The sequence below is a fragment of the Dermacentor variabilis genome, chromosome 4 (assembly GCF_050947875.1).
Source record: "Dermacentor variabilis isolate Ectoservices chromosome 4, ASM5094787v1, whole genome shotgun sequence".
Classification (NCBI taxonomy): Eukaryota; Metazoa; Arthropoda; class Arachnida; order Ixodida; family Ixodidae; genus Dermacentor; species Dermacentor variabilis.
This window is the reverse complement of record NC_134571.1, coordinates 213,953,132-213,974,080: the sequence shown is the minus strand read 5'-3', so window position 1 is coordinate 213,974,080 and position 20,949 is coordinate 213,953,132. Positions and strand designations below refer to the sequence as shown.

Below are 20,949 nucleotides of genomic sequence, written 5' to 3'. Positions count from 1 at the left end.
TATATATATATACAAGTAACTCGATCAATCGAGCTGCAGGTTTGAACACACCGCATTTGAATCAGCTATTTTCTTTCCATGCGTAGTTGATTGATCGGTCACTTATGCGTTTTACCCGCCATGTCAGCTTAACGGTTTTAGGCTTACGTGGCTAAGCAAGAGGTTAAGGAACCTCAGGCGGTCTAAATTAATCCAGTGTCCTCCACTACAGAGTGCCTCATAGTCATAATGGGGTTTTGGCACATAGAAAACCACAATTTCATTAACTTCTGCATTTCAGAAATGTTGTGAAAATGGTTCTTTCAAGCGTATACATGCTCATTAGCTCCAGTGATATCGACACGAACCGTAGCTCCGATAAAGTGGGTAATACCTTCACCACTATGAAGAAGCTAAGCGCCGTGCAATGGAAGGTTCCGAAAAGACATCACACGAAAAGTTAGCCATATACAACAAAAGGTTAATGAAGACAGACAATTGAAATGGAACGCTCGAAGAAAACTCTTTTAAGATTTTGACAGTTTGTTATCGTCTCGCCTAGCTATCAACCTTTGATATCAAACTAGCAGTTGCATATTTACTTTATTGGACCATGAGTTGATGAAAAGAGCCTACGTATATGGCCACACGAGTATGTTTATTCACTCCATTGATGTTCCGCGAGGCACTGTCTCGATTAGAAACTATGGCGTATTAACAAAAATTTCAAACACCTCAAGGTACGACTTCTTTGTGCTAACTTTCTCACTTCTGCACTTCTAGTGGATTTTCTGAGCATTGCTTATCGCTTTACTTGTTGGGCTGCTGCTTCTGCGCTTTGGCCATTTGTTTGTATTTTCAGAGTTCCGAAGAGCACCTATTCTTTCTTTTTCGCAGGCATTCATGTGCTTTAAAGTTGTGCTATTTTACGGCCTTTTCGGTAAAGAAAGAAAGAAAGAAAGAAATTTCCAGGGACAAGATAGGCGTACTGCAAGCTTAGTCGGCATCGTATGGCTCGCATATGTATTCCTTCCTATAACAAAGCCTTGAGAATGGCTTGGCGTGTATAGCCTAGATTTTTCTAATGTAATACATCTTTACAAAGTATATAACTAAATGAATGTGCGAATAAATAACGCGGTATACAATAACGTGAAAAAAACAACGTGCTCTTGTAAAGTTCCGCATGTCATGCACCCCCTCCACCCCCCCAAAAAAATATATAACCTCGTAATAGAGAAAAGTGTACAAAAATAATAATAGAAAAAGAACACGTGAGCACGATACACCGTGCTTCCGGAGCGGGCGTAATAGCCTCCATATATACTGGGCCTTCGTGACGGGGACGAACCTAGACGAGACGCCGGTTAGCGCTGCTCGTCAGGGAGCGGGGACAGCCGGCGCTGCGGTGGAGCGCAGCAAACTACATTGGCCACCGCTCTGCGTAGCTGGAGTTGGAGCAGTAACTGCGCGGCAGTGTATGCGGCGGAGCGAAAACTGTCTGCGGCGCCGTGGTGGCGGTAGGGTTGTACAGGCAGGGCGCGACCTCCACAGCTCGCTTTGTTTCTCCACTGCGTCTCGCCTATTGCCACGCAGCAGGAACGCTTTGTCAGGCGCCGTTCGGGCCTGGCGAGCGAAAACCAACTGGCTGATTGGCAGCGGGCGGCGATGCCTAGGCCGGAGCTGTCGTCACACCAATGTCTGAAAGCTCTGCGCGGCTGAGATAGTTCTGTTACATTAAATAATAATAATAATAATAATAATAATAATAATAATAATAATAATAATAATAATAATAATAATAATAATAATAATAATATATTTATCGCCATAAACAGGTATTCACAGTCATCATGAGGCCTGTGTAAGGCAACAAGGACTTGCACCGAAAATAGAACTACACTTTTAGAGTAATACAGGAAGCAGACAACACTCTGGAGTTTAATACATACACTCACTAAATATTTTTCACGCGAAAAACTTGAATAAAAAAATACACCCCGGTGCTTTATTGACTGCACATATCCCCACTAGAGTACCAATGCATGGCGAACAAATCTGACTGTGGAAATAAACATCTTAATCTATCGACGTCATGTTGAAGGTATTGTTGAAATGAATGGACTTTGTTTGAGTTATTGATTACAAGAAAAAATTGAGAAAAGTGGTCAACTGCGTTTTCGGCATCCTATTGTATTATATTCATTTATTTGCCCTGAGGGTTCAATAAATGAAAAAAAATCAAAAATGAAATATTGATCGCATATTTATACCATAAATGTCTTGCCAGAAGTGCAGCTTTACCGGAGTTCTGAAAAAAAGGAACATTTGGCAAGGACATTCATGAAAATATTAAGTAGCAGGGATATAATAGACATTTGAGGGACTCCGGCATTGGTAAGCAAAATAGACATAGAGTAGTTGAATACTTTTGCGGTCGGTTCGACAGATAACATTTCAGCACTTATTTATTTGTGTCTGAAACTACCCAAGAGCAGCTCTACGCCTTAGTATTGGTGAACTTTGGCAGGGCTTCAGGTAATAGCCTGAAGCGGTGAGTGGAGCAACGAGGCGCCTCATAGGGCGATGTCAAGTATAACACACACACACACACACACACACACATTATATATATATATATATATATATATATATATATATATAGCAAGGACTGATCGCTTGCTTTGAAACCTGCAGGGGGCATTACTATGCCGAGAGGCTGAAAATGGATTTCGAGCACATCTCCTTGCCAGTGGGCCCGGCAGCTTCCAGAACATGCGGCTACTTCACAATCAGGTTCTCTCGTTTGCGCAGTTTCTTGGTCTTCTTATGCAACCTTATGGGAACCGGCGTGATGTCACTACGATCGCCGCCTTTGCTCATGACCGTGACGCCCCGTGACGACACGTGCATCAAAATGCGATATGGATGCCAAGGGTTTACCTGCACCATCGCATCACGTCAGCAAGCACTGAGCGCTTCCTCTGGGACCTGCAGGGGGCGTCACTGTGCCGAGACGCTATAAAAGGACTTCCAGGAAATCTCCTTGCCAGTGGGCACGGCAGCTTCCAGAACATGCGGCTACTTCTCAATCAGGTTCTCTCGTTTGCGCAGTTTCTTGGTCTTCTTATGCAACCTTATGGGAACCGGCGTGATGTCACTACGATCGCCTCCTTTGCTCATGACCGTGACGCCCCGTGACGACACGTGCATCGAAATGCGATATGGATGCCAAGGCTTTACCTGCACCATCGCATCACGTTAGCAAGCACTGAGCGCTTCCTCTGGGACCTGCAGGGGGCGTCACTGTGCCGAGACGCTATAAAAGGACTTCTAGCAAATCTCCTTGCCAGTGGGCACGGCAGCTTCCGTTATATGCGGCTGCTTCACTATCAGGTTGTGTCCTTTACTTAGGTGAGAAGATATCACGGTAGATGTTTTTGATCTAGCAACCCATGTTTGCTGTTGTTGCCGTGCCCATTGATGTGTTGTTTATCACATGTGGTACTTTAGTCACTCCGATTGCTATTGTTACTTGGTGGTGATATTGAGTCTAATCTTGGTCCTGGCCAATCACAAATTGGGAATCAACTGAAACTAATGGCATCCGACATCAAAGAAATCTGATTATGCGCAACTGATTTTAAATTGGATGCTCTGGTTGTCCTAGAAGAGAAAAGTTCTTCATGCCAGAATCAGATTGAACGTATCAGCAACACAATCAACGTATCTTGAGGCACGAATTCACGATTTAGGGAACCGTAGCAGACGATCCAATCTATTAATTTGTGTTCTTTCGGAATCTGAGACAGAAGATACACAATCACTTGAAAAGGCAGTCAATAAGGGTGTTTTTCTGGAAATTTTTTAATTTAGTTACAATGATATAGAGCGCATTCACAGGTTAAGCTGACCAAACGCTTGAAAGCTAAGGCCCGTAATTCTCAAGTTAACGGACTCGGGGAATAAATATTCTAAAGAATGGTTATAAACTAAAAAACACTGAATATTATACTGGCGAACATCTCTTGCTTGGAGTACGTGAGGACACAAGAAAGTTATGGGCAAGCGCAAAAACAAACCTTGAAAAACGTGCTAAGGTTTCTTGGGCTTTTCATAAACTGTACATCAATAACGTGAACTATGTGTGGGATGAGAACAAAAATGATAAAGCACTTCTGCGAAAAACGAGAACAAACCTAACCGCGCTTTGACGCGCAGTTGCATGCATATGCAGCACTTAACTTGAACAGTAGTATCCACAACAGCACTTCATCACACTCCTAAAATGAAACCGTTAGCCATTTCACTCATTTTAAGCCAAAGAAAAAGTACCTTATACTTTTAAATATTAATGCCCAAAGCCTTATTACCAAAAAGTAGTCTGGAATTTAAGGTAATTGAACATGACCCTCACATTTCAGTTCTTACTTAAACTTGGTTGCACAGTGACATGTACCTCTTATTTAGCTTTATTACGACTACTGCTATCCTCTCATTATTGCTGTAAATTTCGTCAATCTTGCCAGCTATGTCTTTTTTGATTAGGAATCATACCCTGTATTGCTTTTTGATCTGGGAGTCTTCTGTCGCAGAGGACGTGGCCGTTACTCAGCACTGTATAGGCATCGCCAGTTCTTCCAACCTAAGGCCAATGATATCGCACACAACGCCTGATACTTCCTCAAAAAGTCCTGCTAAACTAGCTTCCCTCGAGAGGCTGTATATTTATATTTATATTTATAGGTTTCATGGGAAGACGAGCCCCACCCGTCCCCCCGCCATCAAGCACGGCACACGTGTTACACAAAGAAAAGACAGCAGAAAATAAAACAGAAAATCTGAAAGAACAGTGGTACAAGCTAGATAAAAAATTCAAGTAAATGCAAGACAGAAGTCAGATTAAGAACAAATAAACGAGCTGCTGAAAATATAAAAATCACAATGCAAGTTATGTTGTTGTGTTGCAAAACGTGTTATAGCCTTACGGGTGCAAGCTCAATTCATGTAAGAAGTGCTGGGACTTCGCGAGTTCGGGTGAAGCATGCAGAAACTTACAGCCGACATTAACCGTGGGTGTCAAAAAATGGTCACCGGAATCCCAACAAATTTTTTGTTCAACAGAATGACGTGAATAACTGTCTCAAATGCTTTACTCATATCCAGAAATAGCGCAATAATAATAATAATAATAATAATAATAATAATAATAATAATAATAATAATAATAATAATAATAATAATAATAATAATAATAATAATAATAATAATAATGATAATAATAATAATAATAATAATAATAATAATAATAATAATAATCTTTATTAGAAATAACGAATTTATACATATAAATTTGCTAGGTCTGCCGAAGCCTTCCGTGGGCTTGCATGGCAGAAACCTGGCAGTCAGGGCAATGCATTGTGTAACCTTTTAAAGACAAACTAAATGTCAAGCTAAAAAACAAATAATAAAAAATAAGAGAAACGTATCACAGGTTCCTCAGGCAAGCATGCCCAGCAATCAACACTTAATGTTCAAATGAAAACACGTAGCACCCAAGAACCATTAAAGCTGAGTAAACATGGCATAATATGTAAACAAAGTCGCAACCTATTGAGAACAAAAAAAGAAAAAATCGTGAGAACAGCGGAAACAGTCTTACGTGCATTTTGACAAAGATCACACTACAACAAAATAGACTTCATAAATAATAATAATAATAATAATAATAATAATAATAATAATAATAATAATAATAATAATAATAATAATAATAATAATTGGAGAGAAAGCGTAAAGAGACAAGGATGAAAAGAAGGACATGTACGACGGACAGGTGCTACTAATAATAATAATCAATCAATCAATCAATCAAACTTTTATATTATGGCATGGAACAAATACGAAGCCTCCGTACTGGTTTACTTAAGATGTAGTACGCAAGACAATATATATGAAAACGTATGTGTTAGACAAAACACTGCGAGATGGAGAAACAAATCAGTAAACAGAAAACGAGGAGGCTGGCGTAAAAGGAGTCATTCAAACAACATGACTATCAACATTTGTACAAAAGACACGAAATTAACTCTAAAATGTGTCAATAAAGGCAGTATTATTAAATATTTTCTGGAGTCGAGCCGCAGGACAGGCCTTAATGTAATAAGGCCAAGGAGGAAATGTGGAATTTAGCCTTGTATACGTCGTCGGCATGGAATATCGCATACGATTTAGCTTTGGACAATGCACAATGACACAGACCACCTTACAGAGGAACAACAGGTCTGACCTAATACGTCTTGATTTTAGAGGTGTGAGTTGAGATCTATTTGTGAGTTCTGGACTATGGCCGCCAGCACGGCAAAAACGGTGCTTGAAAACAGATATCAGTTTAATTTGGATGCGTTAATTGATGCCAAAATTAGATTTGAACGTTCCGCACCAGACTAGAGAGACATAAACAAGTAGTAGAAGGCACATGGTAGAAGGGAATTTCAGCAAGCCAACGTGGGAGTGGAAGTCGTGCGATATATGACAAACAATATGAATAACGTGAAGGGCACATTCTTTCGCATATTTGGCTTATGAAGAGAACTTAAGGGTTTTGTCGAAATACACACTAAGATCATTTAATTCATCGACTGTGGGCAGGCGAGCATCCCGAAGGGTGTATGGAAGTTCCACATTTGTCTATGGAAATTGTTTGTTTTCCGGGTATAACTTAAAGCTATTAAGTTATTAAGTACACGTAAGCATTGTGCCACTTTCTAATCTCTACGCATCCCGGTGTCATTGTCAACGTTATCAAAATTAATTTGACTTGTATAAACTCTTCTCGACCCTTATCAGTCATTATCAACCTTACCGGACTAGATCCGACCGTTGTTAACCCTTACATTATCAACCATAAGGTTGATAATATAAGGGTTATATAAGCACCTAATCAGTGCTTATTAACCTTATCAGAACTGCTATGGCCATTATAAGCCCGCGTCTGGCTCGGCAAGGAGCACTGCAGTGACCATAGGATGGTAAGAAATCGAATTAGCCTAGACTTGAGGAGGGAGCGGAAGAAACTGGTACACAAGAAGCCGAACAATGAGTCAGCGTTAAGAGGGAAAATAGAGGAATTCCGGATCAAGCTACAGCACAGGTATTCGGCTTTAACTCAGGAAGAGGACCTTAGTGTTGAAGCAATGAACGACAATCTTATGGGCATCATTAAGGAGTGTGCAATATAAGTCGGTGGTAACTTCTTTAGACAGGATACCAGTCAGCTATCACAGAAGACGAAAGATCTGATCAAGAAACACCAATGTATGAAAGCCTCTAACCCTAAAGCTAGAATAGAACTGACAGAATTTTCCAAGTTAATCAACAAGCGTAAGACAGCTGACATAAGGAAGTATAATATGGATGGAATTGAGCATGCTCTCAGGAACGGAGGAAGCCTAAAAGCAGGGAACAAGAAACTAGGAATAGGCAAAAATCAGATGTATGCGTTAAGGGACAAAGCCGGCAATATCATTATATGGATGAGATAGTTCTAGTGGCTGAGGAGTTCTATAGAGATTTATACAGTACTAGTGGCACCCACGATGCTAATGGAAGAGCGAATAGTCTAGAAGAATTTGACATCCCACAAGTAATTATGGTGCGCCCGGCTGGTGTGCTTCAACACAGCACGCTAATGCGCTGATGTTCTACATGCAGGTGTCACTTCCCACGATGATCCACGTTCAGTTCCCTGCCCTGGCTATGGTTTTTCTAGACGTACCCCAACCGCATCCTGCCTGGCATGTCGACTATACGACACAACTGTTTTCTACCACCCAATGAATGCCAGCATCACTTCCAGACCATTGACACCGTTCTTGTGTCCGGCAGCGTCACTGTTCCCGGCAGCGTCACTCGACTTGCGGCCGGAATACCTATCGCCACCGACATCAATTCGCCCATCAGTTATAAAAGAGCAGGCGCGCACGGAGGCGTTTTGTGGGCCCGGCTGCTGTGCTTCAACACAGCACGCTAATCCGCTGATGTTCTACATGCGGGTTAGCAAATCATACAGTCTTTTCACAAAGCGTTCAAGTAATTACTTTCTACTGCAGCTGCCGGGCCCACATTGCTGCCTTTCCACTCTTGTTCAGCGTTGCGATGTTATTCGCTCTTTATTGTTGCTGGCGGGTGACATCGAAACTAACCCTGGACCTGATAGTCAAGCCGTACTAAAAGAACTTAAGAGCCTATCCGCAGGTCAATCGCAACTGATCACCGAGATTCAAGGCCTCAAGTCTCCGTTACTAACAAATGACAAAGCAATATCCGATCTGAGCGTGAGCATGACGAACCTGGAGACCCACTACCAAAACCTAATCCACTTGCGTTCTGATATAGAAAGCGTGAAGAGTGATGCTGCCCGTGCTGCACACACAATGCAGAGGCTGGAAGCGCGTCTTGATGATGCCGAGAATCATTCTCGGCGCAACAATCTAATTTTTTAATGTATTGATGAATCTTCAGGGTCAGAGTCGTTCGCGCAATCGGAGGATATAATCATTGACCACTGTCGCAAACATATGAGCATCACCCTTGACCCAAAAGAAATCGAGCGCGCGCACCGCTTGGGCAATCGTGCAGCTAATCGTAACCGCCCCATAATAGTGAAGTTCACCTTTCATAAAACAAAAGATCTTGTTCTTTCTAACGGCCGTAAATTTAAAGGAACAAACTTCAGCGTTGGCGAGGATTTTACACGTCCTGCTCAAGTGGCCCGCAGACACCTTCTTTCATTCGCAAAAAGCAAATCAGCGCCTTACTCCCTGCGCTTTAAACTCTGTGTATGGGTAATAAGCACTATGTTTTCGATGAACGCACACAGAGTGTGAAAGAATTGCAATAGCAGCCAACTCGACGCGGGAAACGCCCTGCGGTATCGACACGAGCTAACCTCTACTTTTCCGTAATCTTTGCTAACGCGCGAACCTTCCTCCGTAAACGTGATATTCTGTCTAACCTTCTGTTGTCGTCTAACAGTAATTTGCTAATAATAACTGAAACCTGGCTGACTGACGATATTACCGATACTGAGGTTCTTGCTGGCTTGCCGGATTTCTGCCTTTACCGGAAAGACCGCGAAATCTCACGAGGTGGTGGTGTGCTAATCGCCGCGCATCACCATTTATCGTGCACGCTCGCAACCATTGAGGCTGACTTGAAAATAACATGGCTAATCTGCCGCGCTTCACCGCAGACTGTTCTCTTGGGCGTTTGTTACAGACCACCACATAATACTCCTGATTTTTCGCATAAACTTAATAACATCTTGAGCAAACTTAATGAAAAACACCCTAACGCAGAAATCCTGCTTTTCGGCGACTTTAATTTTCCGCAAATCAACTGGACTAACAATAGTGCTTTAAACGTAGGCAATGAAGCTGCTAAAAAATTTCTTAATGTGTGTTTTAATTTCAGTCTAACTCAACTTGTGTTAGAGCCTACGCGGGTTACAAAAGACACATCTAATGTACTCGACCTTATACTAAGCAGCCATCCTGACAGTCTATCATCCATAACTTACCTCCGTGAGGTAAGTGATCATAAAGTAATCCATTCCACCTTCGCCTTTCAACCCATGCGACAACGAAAATCCAACAAAACTATTTGCCTATATAATAAAGGGAACTACGAAGCTATTAATAACGAGTTAGGCACTTCTTTTCAACTTTTGAGACATTATTCCATATGCACTCGCCTCAAGAAAACTGGACACAATTTAAAAATAAAGTTAATGAACTCGTAAACAAACATATACCAAGAATAACTATGCACACTAATCAACATCCCGGCAAATTGCCCAGACTGCCCAGAACTCTATTGCTCACTCTCTCACATGCTTTGGCAATGTACCGCGTTACTAGAGGGCCCTCTCTCCAGTGAGCCCAAATGGGGAGAAGCCCTCAAAAGCCCGGACCTCAAACTCCAACTCAAGGCCGTCCAGATGGCCCAAGAACTGGCGGAGCGTCACCACGTTCCCGTCCCGACTTGGGCGTCGCCTACGGTTTCGGCCCAAGGAGCTCCCCGCGTGCGATCTCCAACGGCTTAAACCCGCTCAGGACCTCAATAAAGTTCTTGGCTGACTGACTGACTGACTGAATGACTGACTGACTAATCAAAATAAGCCATGGTTCACCAGAGCTTTGAAGAAGCTTGAAAACCAAAAGAAACGTCGCTTTCGGCTAGCCACGCGTCTTGGAAGCGCCCAGGCTTGGTCAAAATACTACATGGCAGAGAAGGCCTACCTGAGTGCCCTTCGCACTGCTAAAAATCTTGTTATAACGTCGACCTGCCCCAGCTACTTACTCAAAATCCTCGGCAGTTCTGGCGCATTTTAAATCCCCAAGAAGCTCGTACCATCAGCGTGACGAATGCAGCAGGTGACACCGCCACGGACGCCGAGTGCGCTGATATATTCAACACAGCATTTTTTTCCGTGTTTACAAAAGAAACTACCACTCCAGACTTTCCACTATCTACTAACATAACATCACATATGCCACCCATTGTATTTTCGATAGATGGTATACTGTCAATCATTAAAAAAAAGAAATTATGTACTTCTTCTGGTGTAGACGAAATTAACTCAATGATCCTAATGAATACTAATCATATATTGGTGGCATGTTTCACTATGTTGTTCACGCAGTCATTGTCTACAGGTACTTTACCGGATGATTGGAAAGTGGGAAAGGTCGTTCCAGTATTCAAAGCAGGTAACAAAGACTCCCCCTTAAACTACCGCCCCATTTCGTTAACTAGCGTTCATTGCAAAATCGTGGAACATGTCATATACTCGCATATCATGAACTTTTTAGACTCGCCAAACTTCTTTCATCCTTCAGAACATGGTTTTCGTAAAGGGCTTTCACGTGAAACACAACTAGCTGTCTTCCTTAATGATCTCCACGTTAATCTTGATAACAACATTCAAACCGATGCCATCTTTCTAGACGACTCTAAAGCTTTTGACATAGTGCCTCATAACCGCTTGCTAATAAAATTATCTACATTGAACTTGGATCCTCTTGTAGTACAATGGATAAAAGAATTCCTTACTAATCGTTCCCAGTTCGTCCTTGTCAATAACGCCTCCTCCGAACCCCTCCCTGTCACTTCAGGTGTCCCTCAAGGCTCAGTCTTAGGACCACTTCTTTTTCCTAATATACATTAACGATCTTCCGCTGCATGTATCTTGTCCTATTCGTATGTTCGCTGACGACTGTGTGATTTATCGCACCGTGACTAACATCTCTGACCAAGCATCTCTCCAGAATGACCTTAATAACGTGCAGGACTGGTGCAACTGTTGGCAAATGGCCTTGAACCCTAACAAGTGCAAATTTATTTCAATTTCCCGCCGTCGTAATCCTTATCTGTCTACTTACACAATTGAAAACGTCCCAGTAGAATCAGTCCTAGCCTATAAGTACTTAGGCGTAACCCTGTTCCACCACCTTTCCTGGAATGTGCATGCGACTAACGTAATCTTGTCAGCGAACAAGTCCCTTGGGTTCATGAGGCGTCATCTTCGTCATACTCCACAGCACGTCAAACTACTCGCATACAAATCATTTGTCTGACCACAACTGGAATATGACGCCGCCATCTGGAACCCTCATCAAACATATATCATCAATGCACTCGAGTCAGTTCAGAATCGTGCGACTAGATTCATCCATTCTTCATATTCATATAACATCAGCATTTCACACTTAAAGGCACAATCTAGCTTGGCATCTCTTGCTTTTCGTCGTCGCATCGCCACGCTCTCTCTTTATCACAAATTTTTTTACAGCTCACTAAGCCACCCGCCTTACGTCACGCCATCATCTTCACGCATGTCACAGGGCACCAGCCAAGGTTTCTCGTCCTCGAACACGAACTGTCACTTTTCAATCATCATTTTTTCCTCGAGCTGCGAAGGACTGGAACGACCTACCCATTAATGTCGCTGCCATCACATGTCATTCACAATTTCTAGAAACTGTTGAACCTTATATTTCAATGTAACAACTGCCCTTTCTTGCATTCACATGTTAACCACCCCTTATGTAATGCCACTAATGGGGTCTTTACGGTAATAAAATGTAATGAAATGAAATGCCGGAAGCGGTAAAGAAAGGCTTGGGTGCTATGCAAACGGGGAAGGCAGCTGGGGAGGATCAGGTAACAGCAGATTTGTTGAAGGATGGTGGGCAGATTGTTCTAGAAAAACTGGCCACCCTGTATACACAATGCCTCATGACCTCGAACGTACCGGAACCTTGGAAGAACGCCAACATAATCTTAATCCATCAGAAAGGGAACGCCAAAGACTTGAAAAATTATAGATCGATCAGCTGACGGTCCATTGCCTACAAAGTATTTACTAAGGGAATCGCAAATAGAATCAGGAACACCTTAGACTTCCGTCAACCAAAGGACCAGGCAGGATTTCCTAAAGGCTACTCAGCAGCACACCATATTCACACTATCAGTCAGGTGATCGAGCAATGTGCGGAATATAACCAACCCTTACATATAGCTTTCATTGATTATGAGAAAGCGTTTGATTCTCTCAAAACCTCAGCAGTCATGGAGGGATTACGGAATCACGGGGTAGACGAGCCGTATGTAAAAATACTGAAAGTTATGTATAGCGGCTCCACAGCCACCGTAGTCCTCCATGAAGAAAGCAACAACATGACAATAGAGAAAGGCATCAGGCAGCGAGATACGATCTCTCCAATGCTATTCATAGTGCGTTTACAAGCGGTATTCAGAGACCTGGACTGGGAAGAATTGGGGATAAAAGTTAATGCAGAATACCTTAGTAACTTGCGATTCGGTGATGATGTTGCCTTGCATAGTAACTCAGGTGATCAATTGCAATGCATGCTCACTGACCTGGAGAGGCAAAGCAGAAAGGTTGGTCTAAAAATTAATCTGCAGAAAACTAACGCATTGTTTAACCGTCTCGGAAGAGAACAGCAGTTTACCATAGGTAGCGAGGCACGGGAAGTGGTAACGGAATAGGTCTACTTAGGGCAGATAGTCAACGCGGATCCGTATAATGAGACTGAAACCTTCAGAAGAATAAGAATAGGCTGGGTTGCGTTTGGCAGGAATTCTCAGATCATCAACAGCGGGTTGCCATTATCCCTCAAAAGAACAGTGTATAACTGCTGTGTTTTACCAGTACTCACCTGCGGGGCAGAAACCGGCCGGAGGGCTTACGAAAAGGGTTCTACTTAAATTGAGGACGACGCAGCGAGCTATGGAAAGAGGAATGATGGGTGTAACGTTAAGGTATAAGAAAAGAGCAGATTGGGTGAGCGATCAAACGCGAGTTAATAATAACTTAGTTGAAATCAAGAAAAAGAAATGGGGGGGGGGGGCATTGGCAGGACATGTAATGAGGAGGGAAGATAACTGATGGTCATTAAGGGTTACGGAGTGGGTTCCAAGAGAAAGGAAGCCTAGCATGGGACGGCAGAAAGGTGGGCGGGTGAGATAAAGAAGTTTGCAGGGACAACATGGCCACAATTAGCATATGACCGGGGCAGTTGGAGAAGTATGGGAAAGGTTTTTGCCCTGCAGTGGGCGTAGCGAGGCTGATGAAGATGTTCGCCGATGTTATGGGAATCGCCTTATTCATCAGCGTTGAACCATTATCAACATGATGACATCCATATCACACCTTATCATTATTGACATATTGACACCCATCACTCCTTATCATCGTCATCAACTTACTAACTGCTTATCATAGGGATGCTACAAGCACCTTAGGGGGTTGCGTGAAGCAGAGCAAAGGCGTTGTCACTGCTAAAAACGTCAAGCAACTAAATTCTAAGCAACCCTTGGGAGCATGTATTTGTGCCTTGGTTGGCCGCCTGCCGCTCTAATAAATGCGCAGCTGACACTGCGCATTTCAATTTATACTGGGCTTAGCCTCAGCATTGCAGCTTTGACGGTCAATGCCGCCGTGATGGCCGGACCTCCCGGCTGAAAAACTGGCCCTCCGTATATCGGGAGCTCGAACCCGTGATGACCGCACGGCCGGGGATCTCGTCAATAATTCACGTGACGTGCTCCGCCGGGGGAAACGCACGACCGCCCGTAGTGCGTCATTCCCGCCTATTTGCTGGGGCACCGGAGCTCGATGGGCGCCGATTTAGCTAAGGTCTGCATGGTACCCATCGGCGTACGCGCTGAGCGAATAGTCTGAAGACAACATGCGCTTGTCATTTTGTTTACCGACCGAAGAAAAAATGTGTTTTACAGCGCTCAAGTAAAATCTGCTCAAGTCGCAAATGCGGCTTACTAATATAGAAAATTAAAATGTGCAATTACTGCGTTTATACTAGTACTAACAGCAGAAAACGTGAAAAAGAACCCTTCATAAACGGGAGATAAAGAAATAGGCACAAAAAACACAGCGATGTTGCGCACTTGTTTCTTTCCGTATGACCCGTTCGTGACGCTACACCTTCAAGCTCACTAAGTCTCCCGAGTTCATATTCTCTTTAGTACGCTAGCATGCGTTGGGTGGCATTTGGGAGGATAACGAAAACTTGGAAAGATGCTCAGGAGTGCTTTGAGAGTACTGGACAACGAGATGATTTTGTATGTTTGTTGATGCGTGCTTTCTGTAGGTCTGTACGCGCCATTTCAAGTCTGAAAGTTTAGCCTGCTAAGCGAGTATACAGGCAGACCATTCTAGTTTTCGCGAAAAACATTCTACTTTTGTATAGGTGACCTGAAGATATTGTGACACGCTCACGAAGAAGATGTTTTAATCCTGGTCGGAAGAAGACGACACTCTGGTCTTCGCGCACTGTCTACCATGTTGTCAACTGCTACAATTATTGTAAATATCTTGTAAAAATACGTCTGACTGTTTGTAACCCCTTAACAATATTAAACGTACTTTCAGACGTGCTCTGAAGTCCGCTTACTGCACACATCCCGCATAGTTGGAGATTGCTGGGAGAAGTCTTCGTTCGCCAGCTGGCACAACGCAGTCTAATGATAGTACTAGTAACCCACGACAAGAAAATATTGTCAATCTCATAGTCAGTTATATTTCTCATTTTATGCCAACTCGTGGCCCACATTCGCAAGCTCCAGCGCAAGAATTGTTCGCAAGAGCCGGTGCCAGTCAATCGTGACATCAGATTGTCAGTGCGCGGCCAAGGTGGCCGGCCAGTGACAGTCAGCTGCTATGAACAAAGTGCTTCATAAATTCCTGTAGCGTAGATATTACATTTGCAGACCGGATTAAGAAGAGGCAACACTGCACATGGCTGACTAGCCACGCAGACCTTCCTTTGAGGCTCAGCAAATATATTGTTACCGGGAGTTCCCCAGAAAGAGGGGCTTCTTTTCATTATTTACAAGGAGATAAAAGCAGTTACAAAAACAGAGATGATGGAGGACGATAGACAGCACTTTTTCCTCCGCTTATCTGCTAGGAGCTTCAGATCTTCTACTTCCGCAGGACAACTGACTTATAACAATATGAGTCATTCGATGCCAAATCTTTCAACCTTGGTGCTCGACCATCTGCAATCTTTAATACGAAGCATTATAGCGCAAACTCTCCGCAAGCTCACACAATGAGATTTTCAAATTCTCGGTCCAACTAAAAAACTGAATTTTCCTCTTATAAATCCGGCCAAATAGTGCACAATCTCAAGCTAGACCCAATAACGTTTAAAATATCCGAAATTGTGACGATAGATGCAGTAATTAATAAAATTTAAGATAAGATTCAGTTACGAGACCGAATCTTGGTTTTGGGAGGCGTGGGAAGTGAAAACTTAAAAGTTTGAAAGTCGCCAGTTTTTATTATCTATGTATTAAGGGTTCATTTGTAGGTGAGCCACGTTCCCATACGATAATTTGGCAAACCTGGGTCTTCTGGGCACGAAGGCTACATCATCCTCGAAGGTTCGCCCCCCTGAGGCGCTAGAGACGCCGCTACTACGCAGCGGGCGTTCACCCGGAGCACAGCTGTGCTAATTGGTGGACTGATTCCACAAACGAGAGGAGGAGGAGGGCATCTACCCGGAACGCCGCTTGCCTCCGCAGCTGCTCCTTCTCCACAGCAAAAATGCCACGACTTAGGGACAAGGTTCTATGGGTATTTGACCCATCTATATTCACACGTGTACTTGCCTATCTTTATCAGGCGACCACGTTTCACCGTTATCGGATAGTTAGGAAATAGTATCGCACAGCGCAGAACGCGCCAGCATGAATCGGAAGTTTCTGGAATGTTATCGATAGTTCCATCCGCTGTCTGTGACCGAACGTTGTGTAATCTGATTACATGTGTCCGCGACGTGAGTAATGTCGAACTTTGTCGAAGGCAGGCGGTTCCCACCGATTACTCTGGAACATACGACGACCGATGTGTAAAAGCCGACGCGCTTGACCCGCTGATCAGATTTTCGACGCTCGCCGACTGTGTTCGCCGCTATCTTTGTTCAATTGAGTGTAGCCTGTTTTTCTGGGCACAGGTTCGCCCAATAAAGTTAGTTTCGCCATTCACAGTTTTCTTGTTGTGTCTTCAACCGCCACTACCACATGACATCTGGTGGAGGTGCTTTGCGTTCATGTACCGGATGCCTCCAAAAAGCCGTGACCCAAGCGCTAACGCGGAAGACAACACCAACGTCGTCATAAACCAGCGAGGTAGCCGCAGGCTGCAAGGACTACCCCAGAGTACGGACTTCCGCCTGAGACGACCAGGAAGATCGTTGCCCCAGCGTCCCCCATCGTGCTGCAGCAGGCCAGGGAGCCTCCGACGTTCCGAGGTTCAACATTCCAGGACCCGGAAACCTGGCTTGAGACGTATGAGACGGTCGCTGCATTTAACAGCTGGAACAGCGACGACAAACTTCGACATGTCTTTTTCGCATTGGAAGACGCCGCCATGACGTTGTTCGAGAACCGAGATGCCGCCTTAACGACGTGGGTCCTCTTCGGAAGTGGCTTCCTAGAGACATTCACAAGCGTCGTACGCCAAGAACGAGCCCAAGCACTACAAGAAATCCGAGTGCAGCTGCCTAATGAGACCACCGCGATTTTTACATAAATGAGCCGCTTATTCCGCCACGCTGACCCGGAAATGTCCAAGGAGAAGAAAGCCCGCCTACTGATGCGTAGTGTAAAGGAGAAACTTTTCGCCGGAACGGTATGGAGGCCACCGAAGACCGTCGACGAGTTTCTTCGCGAGGCCACCAGCATCGAGAAGACACTGGAAATGCGGAACCGGCAATTCAACCACCGCACGAACTCGACACACTACGCAGTGGTTCAGTCACTTGCCACAGACTATATGCGCGAGAGTATACGAGCGACCGTTTGGGAGGAGCTACAGAAGCTGTTCCCTTCATCACAGCCTTAAGTGGCTTCAATTGCCGATGCCGTCCGTTAGGAGCTCCAACATAAACTCGGAGTAGCCCCTGAATCGGCGAAGCCTCAGCCTCAAGCGATGAAATATGCCGCTGTAGCCCGCCGTCACGTTCCCCTTCCGCGCCCACGGCAGGCCCCAGTGACGACACAGTTCCGTCTCCACAGCAGTGACAACACAGTTCCAGAGCACCACCCCCGCCGCCAGCACGCCAACCCGTCACCCCACGTAGCATTCCAAGGAAGACTGATGTTTGGCGCGCCCTCTACCACCGTCCGCTTTGCTATAGCTGCGGAGAAGCTGGGCACATATACCGTCGACGCCATTACCGGGAGATGGGACACCGAAGGTTCGCCGTTAACGCGCCCAGACCACAACATGGCGAATGACCTCCCGATATCGCCGACTACCTCGCCGCCACTCAGTGGAGGCCTCGACGACCACCATCACCAGGCCGCTACCTGTCGCCGCAGCGCCGGCCATACACTGGCCCAGCCCAGGGCCGCTCTGCGAGCCCATATCCGGAAAACTAAAAGCAGCAACCGATGGAGGTGCGGTTGCTGTTCGTCGAACTGACGAAGATCCTCCGCCGCCGACGAAGACGCCGAAGAGACTACCTCGATTACATAGCGACACGCCGCAGTCCCGACGAAGTCCGGAAGCAAAGAATACACCGACGAAAGGCAAGCTCACGACCCCACGTACCAGCCACAGGTGAACGCGACGCAGCCGTCATCCGACGACAAGTCCTAACTGTAACGCAAGACAAAGAACCGCGTCGCGACCTCGACGTGCTTCTCGACAGCCACGCATCCACCGCCTCAGTAGACACAGGAGCCGAATACCCCGTCCTGAGTAGACCCATCGCCGCCCAGTTGAAGAAAGTTAAGACTGCATGGGAAGGCCCTTAAATTCGTACCACTGGAGCACACCTCATCACGCCGATTGGAATCTGCACGGCAAGAATTACCGTTCATGACCGCACTTACACTGCCACCTTCGTTATACTCCAACAATGTTCACGCGACGTCATTCTATGCATGGACTTCCTAAACCAACACGGCGTCGAAGTCGATAACCCTGTCGGAAGATCAAGCGATACCGCAGGAAAGCTCTCGTAGTCACCATGCCTTGAGCGTGCTCGAAAGTCAAGTCATCGTCACGCCCTGCTCCAGCATTGTCATTTCCGACGGCACCAAAACACATGCCGACGTAGAAGGCTTCTTCGAGGGTGACCAACGCTTACTGCTAGACCGTGAAATTTGCGTCGCAAGAGGGATCGCTCGACTGCAAGGAAGAAAAACGAAAGTGTTGCTGACAAACTTCAGACAGGAGATCAAACACATCAACAAGGGCACGACGATGGCGTACATCGAGAAACTTCTGGAAACCAGAAATGCGTTTGTCCTCTCGGATTGTGCCGAATCTATTCCGACGACCATAGTTCCCGAACCAGACTTCGACATAAATCCAGGTCTCACCATGAGTAAGCAGCAACAGCTCAGAAGTCTCCGACGATATGAAGATTGCTTTGCGACGTCATCGAGGATTCGACAAACACCAGTCGTAAGCATCGCATAATAACCGAAGAGTGCGCTCGACCACTCCGCCAGTGCCCTTACCGAGTTTCGACGCGAGAACGTGAAGCCATGAGGCATCAAGTCGACGAAATGCTGCGCGACGGCATCATCCAGCCCTCGAAAAGTCCGAGGGCACCTCCTGTAGTCCTGCTGAAGCAAAAGGACGGAACGCTGCGTCTCTGTGTCGATTATCGTCGAGTGAACAAGATCACGAAGAAGGACGTATACCCCATTCCACGGATAAACTACGCATTGGATCGGCTGTGCAACGCTAAATACTTCTCGTCGATGGACCTCCAGTCTGGCTACTGGCAAATAGAAGTGGACGAGAGAGATCGCGAAAAGACCGCCTTCATCACGCGAGACGGTTTCTACGAGTTCAAGGGCATGCCATTCGGACTATACTCGGCGCCTGCAACGTTTCGGCGCGTCATGGACACGGTGTTAGCAGGATTAAAGTGGCAGACGTGTCTTGTTTACTTGGAGGACGTCGTTGCCTTCGCCGGAAATTTCGACGATCAATTTAGGCGGCTTGCGAAAGTATTAGAGGCCATCAAGTCATCAGGGCTCACTCTGAAGCCGGAAATGAGCCGCTTCGCTTACGATGAGCTTCTGTTTCTAGGCCACGTCATCAGCAAATCTGGAGTACGCCCCGACCCGCAGAAGACAGCTGCCATCGCAATGTTCCCGCAGCCCACTGACAAGAAGGCAGTGCGTAGATTCCTCGGCATGTGCGCCTACTACTGGCGCTTTGCCAAGGACTTTTACCGCATCGCTTAACCGCTCACACATCTAACCAAATGTGACATCGAGTTCAAGTGGGAAACGCCACAGGCCGACGCATTTCAAGAACTCAAACGAAGCATGCAGTCGTCGCCGGTACTTGCACACTTCGACGAAGACGCCGATACCGAAATCCACACTGACGCCAGTAACCTAGGCCTCGATGCCGTCCTAATCCAGAGGAAAGACGGACTTGAACGGGTGATATCTTATGCTAGCCGGTCGCTGTCACAAGCGGAAGGCAATTATTCTACGACTGAAGAAGAACGCGTCGCCATCATTTGGGCTACAGCAAAATTCGGCCCTTACCTATATGGCAGGCCATTCAAAGTCGTCAGGGACCGTCACGCGTTGTGTTGGCTAGCTAATTTAAAGCACCCTTCAGGACGGCTGGCACGGTGGAGCCTCAGACTGCAAGAATATGAAGTCACGACGGTCACGTTATCTACAAGTCCGCACGAAAACACTCTGACGCTGACTGCCTATCATTCACCCCCATCCATCCCTCGCCGCAAGATGACGAGTACGACGACGACGCCCTGGGAATAAGAAGCGCGGAAGACTTCCCTAAACAGCAACGAGCAGACCCAGAGCTAAAAGGCCTCGTCGAGTATTTGGAAGGGAACACCGACGTTGTTCCTAGGGCATTTAGGCGCGGATTATCTTCATTTACGCTCAAAAAATCTGCTTCTGAAGAACTGCTCGCCAGTCCGCGCCAGCTACCTTCTTGTTCCGGCAGCGCTGCGTCCCGAAGTACACCACGCCCTACATGACGATCGAACCGCTGGACATCTCGGATTCTCCCGCACGCTGTCGAGGATACAGCAAAGTTATCAGTGGTGTCAAGAACGGCCCAGCTGAGGTGGAACTTTTGCCAGCCAGTTGCGACAGCGGCGGCAACATTTCTTGCAACGCCACCGTTACGCTCTAGCCTCGCCGCCGTTGTGACTGAATGCGATCGGCAGATCAACTATTGTTACTGAGCCGCCGCCACAGCCCTGGTGTGCCGCGAGCGGGAGTGTGCTCGCGGGAACGTAGTTCGAGGCGCCTTCCCACGCGCCGTCCAAGACGCAAGACAATGGGCACCCGGCCGTGCTGCGGGGTCAGCTAGGGGAATAAAAGGCGCCTTTCCTGACGCAAGCCCGG

At 45.8% G+C, this 20,949-nt stretch overlaps 1 protein-coding gene across 4 annotated transcripts in view; it reads left to right on the top strand.

The window, feature by feature from the left end:
* LOC142580105 (CD151 antigen-like) overlaps window positions 1-20,949 on the top strand; it is a 501,150-nt gene that overhangs the window by 395,258 nt on the left and 84,943 nt on the right. The gene's annotated exons all lie outside the window — the stretch shown is intronic.